General features: G+C 32.1%; 1 protein-coding gene across 2 annotated transcripts in view; it reads right to left on the reverse strand.

The window, feature by feature from the left end:
• The window catches only part of LOC132706128 (uncharacterized), a 51,298-nt gene extending 44,765 nt beyond the window's left edge, over positions 1-6,533 (reverse strand). Inside the window, exon 1 of one of the 2 annotated variants that reach the window (XM_060677269.1) lies at positions 6,316-6,533. The gene's annotated coding sequence lies outside the window, so the exon portion shown is untranslated. Of the gene's footprint in view, positions 1-6,254 lie in introns of both variants that reach the window. The other variant, XM_060677268.1, reaches the window with a different exon arrangement.
• Positions 6,534-12,554: the final 6,021 nt, after the last annotated feature.

A 12,554-nucleotide genomic window follows, 5' to 3' on the forward strand; every position in this document is an offset into this window, starting at 1 on the left:
CGGTCCCTTGTTTGTGTAGGATCGTTTGAAAAGCTGCGCATTTTTATGTGTGTTAATGTACCTGCCTCGCATGCCGATCATGTTTCAAACATACTAAACTGGTAATGGTTCTCTTTCGATAGAAAAAAACCTGAATTTCAAGGTAACACCATTGATGCCTATATATATTTTGTCTGAAGCATAAGCAATTTTTAACATACATACATTACATATTATTTGCCAGTGGAACAAACCCTTTCGGTATTTTAGTCACGACTTTGTATCTTTCTTTTTATATTTTTTTTCTCGACAGAAGTCTTTAACGAACACTTTTTAAATAATTTAATGAGAGTGAAAGCATTTTGGCTAGTTTAACTCCGAATTTAAAAGAAAAGCCACTTAAACTAAGGTAACATATTTTTTTTTAACCAAAGTGCTGTTGCAGCAATTCTGAAGATCACTTTCGGTCTTGTTCCGGCCTAACGGAAACAAGGGGTTCTTGAATTACATTCAAATCGGGGTTTCCTTCAAAGATGGTTCTTCAGAAGTGGGATTATTGATGACAATATCCAGCTCAGTTAATGAAGTGTTCTTTCCTCTCTTCAGAACAGATTTCTTTTCCCTCTCTTTAATACTCTGTAATACCGTAATATTTTATATTTTATTTAATTTCACTTTGAAGATAATGAAATATAAAAAATTAATCCTAGTTCATTATGATCGGCTAATAATAACTACGAACTGCACAGACTTTGGGCTACAGCTTGTACAATTTCACTTTTGCCGCGGGCTTAGTAAACCGTATGTTTGTTTTATCGAAATTTCTCGCTTTTTGACACACATTTTTCCTTGTCTAATTTATTTAAATGTTTCACTAATTGATTTTCGAATGTTATGGAGGTCAAACTACATGGCGGTTTATGTCTGTTTAATTTTATTAAATTTTACACTAAGTTAACAGCACAGTTTTTACTTTAAATTATTTGTGTATTAGATTTCGATAAGTTAATGGACTTAGGCCAGAATCACATCAAAATTTGTTGTATTAGGAATTAGCGATCATAACATACTGTGAATAGAAATAAAAAATACAAGCAATGACTTCTTATTGCCGATGCATGAAAAATTACAATAGTGACTTACCGCAGCAATCGCTTCTCGAAACATCGTGGAATAATAGTATTACAGATGTAAACATATTGGCTGGTGAATTTGTAGATAGTATATCTAATATAATAAACCAAATGTGTTCGAAAGTAAAATTGTATGTTCAACGGTACTTGAACAAAATGATGATACATTGCGTTCCTACAAAAAAGAAATCGCATTGTAAGCTGCATTAAATTAGAAAGAGACAGATGTTTTAAAGATATTATTGATAGAAATAAAACAAACTTTAAAGAAATGTGGAAACATTTAAAAACGCTACTTGCAAATAAAAAAGGTATTCTTCCCGATGAATTGCAGTTTGGCCAGCGAACTGTTTCATTTAAGCAAGTCATAGCTAATGAATTTAATAAGTATTTTATAGACGGTGTTAAAAATAATTTAAGTGGCATTCCGCCATCCCAGGCTATGAACGATATCACTGATAATACACCATGGAGAAATAGATCAGTTTAATACCATAACTATGCAGGACCTAAAAAAAATAATAAGAGATTGGTGATAAGTGTGGTATTTCAAAGAGTGTATTGATCGATGCCTGTGCAGTTGTTGTGAACAGCTCATAATCAGGGTGATCCCTGTACAGAAGGTTCCCAACACCAATTTATGTCAAGAATTTAGGTCAATTAATACCGTTCCAGTTTATGAGAAGGTTCTTGAGGCTGTGGTGAAACAGCAGCTGCCAAGTTATTGTGACGTAAACAACATTTTAGTGCCTACCCAGTCGGGCTTTCGCTCCAAACAATCGTGTGAGTCTGTCGTTGTTACTGTCTGTGATGATTTCTTGGAGGCCTAGGAGGATGGTAAATTTGTGTTGGCTGTATTTTTGGATTTTAAGCGTACTTTCGAAATAATAAGTAGAACTAGACTGCTAAGAAAATTGTACAAATTGTTAACAGATAGGGTACAAAAAATTAAAGAGACAGTTTTGGCACCATTGTTGTTTTTTATGTGTATAAACGATATTGTAAATGTTTTAGATGATACTAAAGCGGCATTACTTGCGGATGACACCATGATTTTTATTGTGGGTGAAAATGCGGATGAAATGCAAAGAAAAATGAATGCTGATCTGAAGAATGCTTTTGAATGGCTGCGCACTAATAACCTTTGTATAAACACGGACAAGTCAAAATTTTGTATTTTTCGTAAACTACATAAATTGAGTAAATTAAATTTCGATGTAAACATTTATATTAACAACAAAAAAGTAATTCAGGAAAACGAAATTAAATATCTGGGTGTTATATTTGACTAAAATTTGACGTTTCACACACATGCCGATTACATAATGAATAAATTTTCTAAAAATATTAATTTTATATCTAGAATAGGGAAAAAATTTTCAATTGACACCAAAATCTTATTGTATAACAGATTAGCTGCTCCCCATTTAGAATTTTGTTCACACTTTTGTTCAATTTACTTAATTATAAATTAGATCAATTGCAGATTGTTCAAAATGGTGCCATGAGAAAAATACTTAAGTGTAACGCCAACTCAAAGCATGTTGAGTGTTCCTAATTTCTTGTCTGTAAAACAAAAAGTAATGTTTAATGTCTATGTATTTATTTTTAAAATTAAACAGCAGTGTGTTCATTTCAGAGATATTCATTCTTATGATACAAGAAATTGTGGTAATTTTATGTTGGGAGAATGTTATTCTAGTCATATACAAAACTCTATATTACATAAAGGCAAGACAATTTGCCGCATGATATTAAAAACTTTGATACTCTTAATAAATTTATAAGACTTTTAGGACCCCATGTATTGTCCAAATTCTGATTTTTGTGTGCTCAGCTGTTGAATTCCGTTTATCTGGAATTTTATATTTTATATTTAGAATTTATATTTTGTATTTTTTATGTTGCATAATGCTAAAAAAAGGTTATATTATTATTATGATAAATTAATAAGTTTTTTGAAAAATATGATTAATTGGTTTCGTACTATGAAATTTATTGTTATAATTATTCTCTGAACTTTTTGTTTTCGAAGCAACTTCCATAAGCTACTGAAACAGTTGGATACATCTCATCCTCTCAAGATCAATGGTTTGTTCTAATTCGACTTAAAATGCAAAAATTTAAAATCATCCAACCTCCGATACGCCTCAGCAACTTGCGGCACTATTTATTTACATAAGCTTTACGTAAACACTGTAAGCCACCTCTTCGACTTTGTTGAATTTGTCGGGTTCATTTGCGTGGACAAATTTGAATAATTGTCAACGTTGCTTAGTAAATTTAATAAACGGCGCTGTTTGGTTGACTTGCCTATAAATCTGGCCAGAATAACGCGCTAGTTGGCCTTTACGTCAGACGGTCGAACCTTGTCGGTAATTCTGCAGCTTCCGCGACTGAAACTCAGCATCCATTTCGATTTCTAAACCACCACCAAAGGATTTATTGTTTTGTAAAATATTGTGAAGTATCCACAATATTTAACGATAGATATCCGACATGAAATAATACGCCATTGCTATTACGATACAATTAATTTAAAAAAAAAATAAATGAAAAAAAAATCGAAACTCAAATAGCGATACTGAAATCAACGAGAAGTTATGCAAAAACTCCTACAACTTTTTACTATCATATTCACAACTTTCTGTTGGTTGACTGAATTTAGGTAAAGTACATATTATACAAGAAATGTGCATACATTCTAGCCCCGTTAAAATATATATGACTTTTATTTGTGGTGGCTTACCATTTTTCGAAAAACTTTTGCATTTGTTGTTGAATAAAAAGGTTAGAGCAATAAATGATCATCCGGTACATAGAAGTGTACTGTATAACAGCTTCGGATTTCTTAAAGCAATAGCATAATAGTTTTCGTTAGAAAAATCGTTTTACGGGCCACTTTGTATATTCTTAAATTTTAAATAAAGGCGTTAATATTATGCCGCTCACTGTATGTATAATTGAAACGTCCGCCTCTGGGTTCGGTTGAAAACAACAAAATATTTTGAAACTTGTGGTTATTTATAGATATGTTTCCGATGATGCATCACCTTTTTAACAAACAGGACTCCACAAGTGGTCATCGCTAATTTTCCTGGGCGTATTTCTGCGCAGTTATTTTATTGATTTTATATTTTATAAGCGCTGTAAATTCCTTTTTCTGTCTCGCACGATCCTATTCAAAGTTCAAGTTCAAATACAACCCTAAATAAAAACTAGAAGGGAATAATAATTTCTGCGACATTTTTTGAAATTGCTTTTTATCAGTACTTTCAACGAAAATTCCATAAACCAAAAAACATGATATGCGATAAGACTCTTTCATTAATATTATAACATATAAAGGCTTAAGTAAAAGTAAAAACATTTGATTTTCACATTAAGAAAAAACTTAAAGCTTGTTGCTTGCGTTTAACTTTTTGGCCAAAAACAAACCCAAAACCATGCCTAGGCCGTCAGATTTACCGGATATGGCCCCCTGTGACTTTTTTCTGTTCCCAAAACTCAAGAAACCCATAAAAGGAAGGAGCTTTGGAACACATCATTTAAGAACATTTGCAGATTCAAGCGATTTTTAAATCCAAAACAGAAATATTTTCTCTGCTTGAATACACAGATGCGTCACACGGAGAACGTCTGTATTGGCAAATTAAAAGGTCAATTCAAAAATTGAAAAACTCTTGCTTCCGTTTTGCCTATAACATACTTTACCGTTACCATATCTTTTTTGAATAATTTAATTAAACTGGATATATTTGTTTGTAAAATTACGAAATCAGGTAAACTGACTTATCTTAATGAGATGTTCTAACTTCTTCCGTATTCCCAAAGAACAAGAAATTACCTACAGAGAACCTATTAATTAATTAAGTAAAGGAGTTGCTCAAGTTAAAGAGACATTTGTAAAAAATATTGTAAAGAAGGGCTTGGTTTTCTATTGCCTAACACCAAATGCTTTCGCAACCACAAATCAGTTATTCTAATTTATAATAGCATCATCAAATCCATCATGGAATGGAACCCGATGGAATCCGATCTATGGCAAGTATGCGATGGAGAGTATTAATTTTACATATAATAGAGACAGACACTATTTTTCTACGGTTGAAATATGCAGAAATTGCTCAGACGTTTGGTTATTTTAAATGATACACCGTGTATATTTCGGAATTTTTGGAATCCTTAGTTAAAATAAAGGTCACTTTCTTAAGAAATTCCTAATCGAATTGTTCCCTGTTTAGGCAAAATTATGTGTTTTTTGTTTTCATATTTTGATTGCCCCATATAAAATTGTGTTGTGATGATACTGATGCAGGTATTGCAAAGAAAAATTTTAAGCACAGACTAAGGAAACGATGCACTACTCAATCGATTTGAGAGATCCGCCTCAGCTTATACAGGGTGTCCCAAATAGGGGGTGCGGTTTTGGCGAATTCAATTAACAACATCTCAAGGTTTTCAAATGAAACACCCTATATTTTTATTCAGCTATCAATTTTAGGTCAATAAGCAAGATAAGTTTATAATTTATCTTATATTTAAATTTTACATACTATTTGAGGTATTCGAGGTTTAATATAATATCCGTATAAATTCTTGAAGAATTTAAAGCTGCCTACATTAGGTCAATTATGTGTTTTTTTAATAGCGAAGACATGATACTACTTCTTTTAAAGATTTGTCTCTTACTTTTCTTCTACGGTTAATAGCGATATCTCCCTGACATTTTTCTGAGAGCGACTCCTATTTGTCAAAATTTGATTCGTGGCGCAATTCATTAAATTAGAATGTTTACTTTTTTTGACAAATAAAGGATAGAATATTATTATTGTTTAAAAAATTTTTAGAAAATGTTTTACTTGAACATTGCTTTTTGCAATGTACCTATAAGTTTTCGTTTCAAGCTTATTGTACGACTGTCCGTGTACTGCTACGTAAATAAGGGTCAATAAACCCCGTCGTATTCTACTCGATAGTGAGTTATAGTTAAGTCCAGAAAATGTAAAGATTTATTTTGTTAATGTGATCTGAAAAGCATCCAACCTAACATCTGGTGCAAAACAACCTTCGAAATTCAAACCGCAGGCCGCGGTTTCCATTCCGGGAACCAAACGGCAATACTTTGCCTATTACACGTACCTTGGAAACGCGGAAAATGGTAGTCCGGGCACAGTTACGCCAAATTCTTCGCGATACACACCTAGAAATTCTCGAGAGATCTTCCTACACCTCCACACGCGTGAAAGTCTTTCCGGGTGCCCGGAAAATGACGCGGTTATCACTTCGGGCGCCCTCGCGGTACTCTTGTGCGATAATACCACGTCTAACACCCCTAAAATGTGCCAAATGTTTGGCTTAACGGTACGAGGTGACGCGGAGATTCTTGCGCTTGACGTGTCTCAGGTAACTGCGGTCGTAAGCAACAGGTAAAGGTTAGGAATGCGAGAATGGTGGGGAAAGACCACTAGGGAAGAGGTAAGCAGCCGATGGCGGATGCGCTGTAATAAAACGCCATTTGCAACATTGAAATCGTCGATGAACATCGTAAGCGAGGTCCAAAGCAACTGGCAAGCTTCACCCACAGCGCACAACAACAAAGTTTTTGGTAAGTATGTATACCGGCTGATCTAAATTAAGTGTTCATCATGAGTAACTTTGTTATTAGTAGATGGCGAAAACGGTAAAACAATTGAGTTTAGGGTTTAGGAAAAATAAAGAAAATGCACTGTTTTTAAACGGAACGCTCTGTATATTTTTTGCTCTAACGGTCGTAAACCACCAACACAGCACAACAACAAAACAAAACAACAAAAATTGAAAATTATGGGCTCATTTTTCCATTGATTTCATTTACTAATGTTAGAGTGAAAAATATACAGCGTAATTTAGATCAGCTCGTACATGTCTATTTTGCAGGCTAATTTCTCTTAAAATAAAGATTATTCTTACAATCTCGTCATTTCTACAAAAGGAAGTAAAAACCCCTTCCCTGTATGCTCATGTCAATATAGTTAATATTACTATTATTACTTAAGTAATTGTCTTTCTGTTTTATTAAAACACTTCAAAAAATCGAATACGAAGTACTCTAAGGTGTATTTTTCAATTAAGTCTTACAGACTGAAGCACGAAATAATAGCACAAAAATATAGGGAAAGGACAAACGATAAATTAGAAAATCTCAAAGAGACTCTAGTAAATAAGGACTTGGAGGAACTTTACAAAAGTACGATACTTAATTCAGCCGGAGACGCTTGTGGGATAAACAAACAAAATATTAAAAAAAAACAGACAGTATGGTGAACAGAAGCAATAAAAAACCCAGGTTAAAATAAAGAAGGAGAAATGGAAAGCATATTTAGGGGAAATTACGCACCGAAGTTATGAACTTTACAAAGAACAAAGTACGAAAGTAAATACAGTCTAAAAAAGGAAAATGGAAAGAATTTGGAGATAAATTAGAGTCAGAACGCAAAACCAATCAATAGCTTTTCTACAGAGTACTGAAAGGTCTTCGAGCCAATAAAAAAATAGAGACTGTAGCAATTAAAAACGAAGCAGGTGAAAAACTAACAACGGAAGCAGATATAATGGAGTGCTGGAGAGAATATTTTGCAAAACTGCTCAATTTCGAAAATAAAACAAAGGGCAAAAAGACAGAATACGAAGGTAAACAAATGGTAGACCAAGAAGAGACAGAACCAAATGAACAACCTATAATGAGAGAAGAATTAATTACCGCAATAAAACAGCTACAAAACGGCAAGTCACCAGGTGAGGATAAGATTACAGCTGAGATGGTAAAAAACATTGTTGTTAAGAATTTTCAATATGGTATGGGTAGAAGAAAAAATACCGGAAATTTGGAAAATGGCTTTAATACTGCCACTGCACAAAAAAGGAGATAACAAGAACTGCAACAAATATAGAGGAATATCATTGCTATGTACACCATTGAACCTGTTCGAAAAAGTAGTTGAAAAGAGACTACGATTAAAAGTAGAACCAACCCTAACAGAAACGCATAGTGTTCACTTTAGAAAAAATAATTTCGAGAAAATTGGCAAGATCTAAAGCAGTATACGTGGCATTCTTAGATATCGAAAAAGCGTTTGATAAAGTACCGCGAATAAAATTCTGGAAAAGCCTACAAGCCAGAAACGTTGACAATAAACAACAATAAGAGTTATCAAATGTTTATACAACGAAACAAGAAATTGCGAAGTAAATAAGAACATGAAATCAAAGGCATTTATAACACAAGGAGTGAGACATAGGGATAGTTTGAGCCCTTTATTATTCGTAACTTATACGGACGATCTAAGTAGAATGGCAGAACAGCGATCAAAAAACCTTTACGTTGGATAGCAGGAACCTCGAAGGATCAGGAGAAAAATCCAAATAATTGGAATCAGATACTAACAAAAAACGGAATGAAAATGAACATAAATTAAACCAAAGTTATGGCAGCATCACACGAAAAAGAGAAATTAGAGGTGAGAATACGTGGGACACTAATAGAACAAGTTAGTATCTTCCAGTACTTGGGAATTATGTTCCAAGAAACAGGACAGGACACAGAATTAAATAATAGAATACAAAAGGCAAACAAGGTATACTATGCATTGCGCAAGGGACTTATAAATAAAAAGGAAATTTCTAAGGAAACTAAAATGAAAGTTAACAAAACAATTTACAGACCAATCCTTACATATGGCTCCGAATCTTGGATATTGTCAGATCGGGACAAGAGCAAAATTGGAGCAGCAGAGATGAAATACTCGAGGAGAGTGAAAGGAATAACCAGAAGGGACAAAACTAGAAATGCACTTATAAGAGAAGAGTGAAAGGTGGAATCCATAGAAGAATTCATTGAAAAAAAACAACTTGGCTGGTGGGGCCATTTAAAGAAATTGGGCAGCACTGTACCGGTTAAGTTTGGCAGAGAAACGTGGGACAGTACATTGGGAAAGATTTTGAAAAAGAGGGGACGACCATGTGTAGAAGCAAAAAAACTTGGCACTAAATCGAAAAGATTGTAAACTTTTTATCGATAGCTAAATTGCATGCTGAAATGTCACCCTTACATCCTACGGCTAGAAAGGGACTGGATTATAGATAGATATAATTATCATATTATGTTATTTCATTGAAACTGTAAACGCAAAAGGAACAGTCTTCTAATATTTTTTTTCTGTTGGTAACTAAAAACAAGATATTTTGTTTTAGATAGATATTGTATTTTTCACAAAAATTTTTCTGCGTGCTGTCATATCAACTATATAGTTATGACCATGCAGTGAAGAGGTTTTTATTTTTTTTTAACTAAAAACGTTCAATGGATTGAAAAAACTGAGGAAATAAAATTCCCTTAGAAATGATTGTAGATTGCAAAAAAAATATTTTAAAAGAAATCAGTGGCGTACCATTAATATCTGCCATAATAGACGATGTCAAATTCCGTACACCCGCTACTGGTGCCTCTTGATTCATTGAAAATGTGTGCCAAAAATCATTAAAATTAAAATATCTCAAGTAGTATTTGCTAGTAATAAAAAGTATTATTTTCTTCTTTCTACCGCATTGGTTTAGAATGTAACGATATTTAAAAATGTTAATAAATAATTAAATATTTATAAAATGTTTTTAGAATGTGTATTTTTTTTAAATTATTATTTGTTAACACAGAGAATAAGTTGGAGTTCTTTTCTGTTTTGAATAAATATTATTAATATTATCCGGGGTTTTAATTTAAATAGTAATGACTAAAACTCGTTAGAATAAAAATTTGTGACACATTACATCAATAAATTGTTATACTGCTTTTAGTTTATCGATTGTAGAGAGTGATTCTTCGTGAACTTGCTCTATTTTTATGAATTCTTTTCTGGGGTTATCATATAAAAAGTGCATAAAACTATTCAAAAAATATCTGAGAATAGTTCAAGTTCAAAGCAAGTTAGTTTTAAGGAGCCTTTCTCATTTTGTGTGTCCCTCTAGCGAGCGGGAGCGTTAGTTAGTTTTGAAAACTTCCTGCAGTTACGAGAGTTCGCTGTAGTCAGCGGATAGATGGCGCAGCTACCTAGAGAAGGTTGAAATACGAATTCTAAACAATCACCAATATATTTTTCCTCTTTCCGACCAATACGACTTTTAATTCCGTCAATAAGGATTAAAACATTTAAAAAAAATCATTCACCACGAATCAATCTCGTATTTCAAACATTAGTTTCGATAGAAATGAAGGGCAATAAAGACATAGTAATATTTTGCTGTACAGAGTGTTTTACAACATACGCTTTTTGTTATTTACTTTCAATAAGCCAGTAAATTTATGTTTTTTTATCCCTAAGATATATTCACTATATGTATTTGCAAAAATTGCTCTAGACTAAATTAAATGCTTATAGGGCTGCAAAATATGAAAGATAAGTTGGATTCGTTTTTGATATAAAAATTAATTCTCATCATTTAATTGTTCTATCTTTAAATTTCTTAACGTAAAATGAATGGTATAATGGTATTATTATATTCTAAGAAAATTATGAAAGTACGCCATTTTAAATTGTTACCCGGCTCATAAAGAACGCATTTTAAGAACTTTCCCTCTGGATTAAAGTACTTGAAAACTAAATAATACTAAAAGATGATTTTTACTCTATCTCTAAAAGGAAACTGGTTGGGCTGGTCCAAATTTTCAGGAAATAAATATTTATAACTTCAAAAAAGCTTAATAGATTTAAATAAACTTGAAATTATCAAAAAGGGCTTGTCCTGGGATACCAAACACACTGTGATTGAATAATCTGCCGCCAGAAGACGTTTTCTTACTTATTGGCAAGAAAAATAATCTTGTGAATAAAAAAATAAATGCAACAATGTGGTTTTTGTTTAGGTCATTATCCTAACCTAACGCAACGCTTATTAATTAATTATATTAATCTTATAAAAAATAAAATTATAGAAACTTTTGATAAAGATAAAACACAACAAAATTCATTGAAAGAAAACGAATTTTTTTTATAAATGCTAAGTTTCTATAATTTCATTTTTTATAAAATTAATATAATTAATTTATAAGCATTGTGTTAGGTTGGGATAAAGATATTGAGATGCGATCTCAATTTTATAAAAGATAAATAGTAACTTAACAGTTATAACAAAAATTTACCCAAAAAATAACTGCAACAATATGATCCTAACTTACTCAACGCTTATAAATTAATTGTATTAATTTTATGAAAAACAAAATTATAGAAACTTAACATTGATAAAAATAAAACACAACAAAATTTATTGAATCGACAATGATTTTTTTTATAAATGTTATGTTTTTACGTTATTTGAACAGCATCTCAATATCTGTATATAACCTAGAGCACCAGTTATAAATTAATTAAATTAATTTTATATAAAATTAAATAAAATCATAGATAATTATAGTTTTTTTTATAAAGGTTAAGGTTCTATAATTTTTTTTTAAATTAATATAATTAATTTATAAGCTTTGGATTAAGTTAGGTTAAAGATATTGAGATGCGATCCTAATGACGTAAAAAAAATTATATTGTAATTGTATGTAAAATAATTAATTTTGTAAAAAATAAATAGAAACCTTACATTTATAAAAATGAATTATGCAACAATATGATTTTATTTACGGCACTAGAACAGCATCTCAATATCTTTATCCTAACCTAGCGCATTATATAATTTTCTAAAAAATTAAATAAAATCATAGATAATTATAGTTTTTTTTAATGTTCATTTTCTATGCAGGAATTTATGCTGCGACGCGTATTTAATACGGCTGTACTAATTTCAGCTCTTCCCAGGTTGCACACAGCATTTTCGATACGATCAACCGTATTTTCAGCGGTGGTAGGGCAAGTTTAATGAAGAATAAAATTGCACTACAGTAAGGTCTGGCGATCTTGCTAGTCACGGAAACAAACTGGCCATTCGCATAAAACTAAAATAATTCTAATTCATTGACTTTGGAATTAAAGAAAAATAGTCCTATAATTCGATTAGCGAAAATTCCATACGAGACGTTCACATTCTATAGATATTTGGATTGGTATCCCACACCTATCATAGAATTTTGAAAAAAACTGTCTATCATGACGAGTAATTTTATTTAATATGTTATTTTTTAGAAAATTTAATAGGACACATGTTGGATTTGTTAACCCAAAAATGCCTACTAGCAGATAAAAACGCACCATAACAATGAGAATTTCTGCTGACATTGTCAAGCAGTTAGTACGACGCGAAACTGTAAAACCCGCGTATTGACCGATCAAAAAAAAAAAAACGTGACCATTTTTGTACAATACAGTACCGCAGCCGAAGCTCGTTTGCGGGTACCACAATGAGAAGGGGGTACCACTTGTCCAGGTTGCCGAAGAAAGAAGCAGTCAGTAGCGAACCCGACGA

Source organism: Cylas formicarius, unplaced genomic scaffold (assembly GCF_029955315.1).
Source record: "Cylas formicarius isolate icCylForm1 unplaced genomic scaffold, icCylForm1.1 PGA_scaffold_8__14_contigs__length_24414737, whole genome shotgun sequence".
NCBI lineage: Eukaryota > Metazoa > Arthropoda > Insecta > Coleoptera > Brentidae > Cylas > Cylas formicarius.